This window comes from Drosophila ananassae, unplaced genomic scaffold (genome assembly GCF_017639315.1).
Source record: "Drosophila ananassae strain 14024-0371.13 unplaced genomic scaffold, ASM1763931v2 tig00000121, whole genome shotgun sequence".
In the NCBI taxonomy this organism is placed as follows: domain Eukaryota; kingdom Metazoa; phylum Arthropoda; class Insecta; order Diptera; family Drosophilidae; genus Drosophila; species Drosophila ananassae.
This window is the reverse complement of record NW_025319120.1, coordinates 180135-183729: the sequence shown is the minus strand read 5'-3', so window position 1 is coordinate 183729 and position 3595 is coordinate 180135. Positions and strand designations below refer to the sequence as shown.

General features: G+C 41.5%; 1 long non-coding RNA gene across 1 annotated transcript; it reads left to right on the top strand.

Moving 5' to 3' along the window:
• The first annotated feature begins 349 nt into the window (after positions 1 to 349).
• On the top strand, positions 350 to 606 carry LOC116655254. Its single transcript, XR_004310392.2, has 2 exons — positions 350 to 408; positions 482 to 606. It is a non-coding gene; the product is annotated as an uncharacterized LOC116655254 (long non-coding RNA).
• The last annotated feature ends 2989 nt before the right edge of the window (positions 607 to 3595 follow it).

The following is a 3595-nucleotide window of genomic DNA, read 5'->3' as shown; positions in this document are numbered from 1 at the left end:
TTTTTTATTTGGAGACTACAATAGTAGTTGGCTTTGGTACGTGATACATTGTTTGACAGCTAATCATTGTTCTCTGCTCAGTTAATTTTATGTGATAAACCAATATTGTGTTTACTGAAAAATTGTGAAAAAAATTGGAAAAAATTTTAATTTGAAATTTCCTCACTTCTCAATTTTTTCACTTTGGTTAATTACAATTTACGATGCCGAGGAGAAGACGGCCTGATTTACGGTGCGAAGAACTACCTCACGTGCTAACCGCACTGATGACCAGAGACAGACAGATCAAAAAAATAGTCGTATTGCTATGTCAGAAATTCAGAATTACAGAAATGTAACAATTGTTTCCAGGTGACATCATTTGGTGCTACACATATTATACAAGACAATTTCATGCCCACTTTTAAGGTATTATATAAAAATACTGTATTAAAATACATATATAGGAAATATTTAATGGCCAAATTTTGAAAAATCACAGATACAAGGACAATTTTATCACTTACTGGGAACTCTGTTACCACTACCTGATGCAGATCATCAATTTTTACAAATTTATTTTATGGGCAATTCAGATGCGGAAATTAATAATCGTTGTGCTCACAATCCAACAGTGAAGAGAATCATTGTCCAACAATTACAAATGTTTCTTCATCAGAATAACCATTTAGTAAACATGATCAAAATAGCATTGGATCGGATGCCATTTGATAGCCATAATACTGGAAGACTGGCTGTGAAAAGACTGATGAATAACGTCATTGAGGCGACAATCATAGAAGGAAAATACAAAGGAGAGGATGCCTTGATCCCGCGGATACCGATGATTCCAACGGACATACCATTCGATTTTAAACGCTTAAAATTTCCAGTACGTCTGGATTTTGCGATGACCATAAATAAATCGCAAGGACAATCGTTAGAAGTTTGTGGAATCAACTTGGAGTTTCCCTGCTTCGCGCATGGACAATTAGACGTCGCGTGTTCGCGCGTGGGAAAACCGTGTTCTTTGTTTATTTACGCACTACAAAACAAAACAAAAAATATGGCTTATGAGAAAGCTTTAAATTAATTAACAGACTGTATTTTAACAGTATGTGTCTGTGATTATCAAATTTAAATCTTTTAAATAGCCAGTATTTCAGGAAAACTCGGTTTTGTAAGTAAGCAACATGATGTATCAAAAATAATAATAAAATTCATGTTTTACTCTTAACAGGGTGCTCTTTAATTTTTGGGATTGAAAATGATTAAAATGATAGCTCCGCGAAACTTAATTTTAGCTATCTTCAGTTCTTACTGTAACAGATAATATTTTTAAGTTTAAAAGAAGATTTTGAACGCAACAAAAATAAAAACAACAGCTGGCAGTACGAAGTCTGCCGGGTCAGCTAGTTATAGATAAAAATGAATTGCTGTTCGTTAGTCTCGATAAAATTCGAGAACGGCTGAACGGATTTATCTTATCTTGGTCTAGAATTATTCTTGGAGGTCTAGGGAAGGTTTTAAAGGTGAGAAAAATTCGAATATTGGCCGGGAAAATCCTCAAACAGCTTTTTTCTATTTCCTACACAAACGTTTTATAAATAAAATGGATAGCTGCGAAGCGGCGTAAAATAAGTTACATATATTATAAATCTGAGTAGCGGCGGCGGGCAGTTCTGGTTTTGTTTACTTCTCCCCCGTTCGCATGCGCTTTGCTGGTATTTGTAGCGGATGCGCTTTGGGGAGCTTTTTTGTAGAGCTGCTGCACATTGCTGCATATTGCTAAATTCATATTGCTAAGCTTTGCCACTTGTAATTTTGTTATTGATTGGCCGCTATTAAAAACTATTAATAGCTCAACATTTTGGTGACCCCGACGTGATTATCATCCCGTTCAATTATCGTGATCAGCATTAAAAGTGCCACTAAAACACCGTTGTTGGATTTGTTGTCACAAAGTTTCATTTTAATTTAATTACACAATGGAATCTGGAGCTGAAGCTACCGCATATGCTGCGTCAAGCCGTGAAAGGATGCTGCGGAGACGCGCAGAGGTTCAAGGATGCCTTCTCATCCAGATCATCTTTCAAAAGCTGGACCCTACCACAAAGGCCAAATGGGAAGACTCTCTGGCAGGAAGCACTGATGATAGCCTACCAACTTGGGAATCTATGGCTCGGTTTCTGGAACAAAGGTGCCGTACCCTGGAGACGGTGGATTTGGCCTTAGCTCCGCATTTGTTAGCGAATCAAGCGGGCCGACGTAGGCCATTTAACAACCGATCCTGCATGTTCCTGAATGCTCCGCCTGCTTCGTGTGCCCTGTGCGGCATCCTGGCACCCGCTTCGCCTTTCTGCCCACATTTCTCGCCTTGTCAGTTGAGGAACGATACGATGAGGTCCGACGTCTTGCCCTCTGCTTCGTGTGCCTCAAGTCCGATCACTTAGCCCCCGGATGCTCATCCTCCCGCTGCCCAACTTGCAATCGCCGACATCATGCGCTATTGCATCCTTGCGAGCGTTTATCTATGCAGCGAATCCGGCCAATGTATCTGGGGATGCGACCTCTCAGGCTCCTCCTGCTAATGCTCTTGTTGCACAGGATCGCAGCGCTGATATAGTGTTCTTGCCCACCGCCCACATTCTCGTCCGTGGCAGATCACGAGCCTTTCTTCCTTGTCGAGCGCTACTTGTCTCCGGCTCCCAAGTTCATCTCATCACATCACGGCTGGCCAGTCAACTTCAGCTTCATCGGTCCAAATGTTCTGTAGCAGTGACTGGCCTTGGAGACGCTGAGTTTACTACAGATGGAGCATCGGTTAACGTTTGCCTGAAGTCTCGCCTATCCACGTATTCCCTTTACATTGAGGCAATGCCCAATTGGAAAGTTCCCGCCAATGTGGCTCTAACTTCCACAGAACTCAGCGTGTGGATCTGCTGATTGGAGCAAGCCTGTTTTTTTATCTGCTCTCAGTCGGGCAAATCCAGCTAGGAGACGGTCTGCCTCTGTTGCAGAAGACACGTTTTGGATGGGTAGTTTCTGGAGGAGGTTGCACCCCGGGAAACCCCCGCCAATCAATCGGTATTGAGTAAGTCGGTGGCTAGACGATTAGGTGATGGCATACCATAATGATCAAGACCAATGCTTCATTGTACATCTCTGGTGTATAATCAATATTTTGGCATCGATTTGTTTGTCCAATTCGAATCCAGATGTCTTCTGTCATTTTTATATTTTTCCCACAAAGTTTGTGCTTGCGAGGAATAACATGTCGTCAAAATAATTGCAAACAACTTACGAATGTTATTCGGTGCCGATGTCAATGCAGCATCAGCAAGCGTTAAGGTATGATTTTATGGTACACCTGGCCTTGAATTTTGAATGTAGTTTCAAAATTACGTCCATCGGATGCACGATCGAAAATTTTGGTTGCCCCAAATGACGTCATTTGGAAGCAAGAATTAAATTTGCGTATCTTACGCAAAAATAATTTGGAATCATCTGAATGGCCAGTAAGAAGGGATAATAAAGGCTCCGGCGGAGCGGGTAGAGGTGACAGCACAACTTTGCCTGATGCGCAGCACATGCCGGCTGCTTCATTCCGAAATTT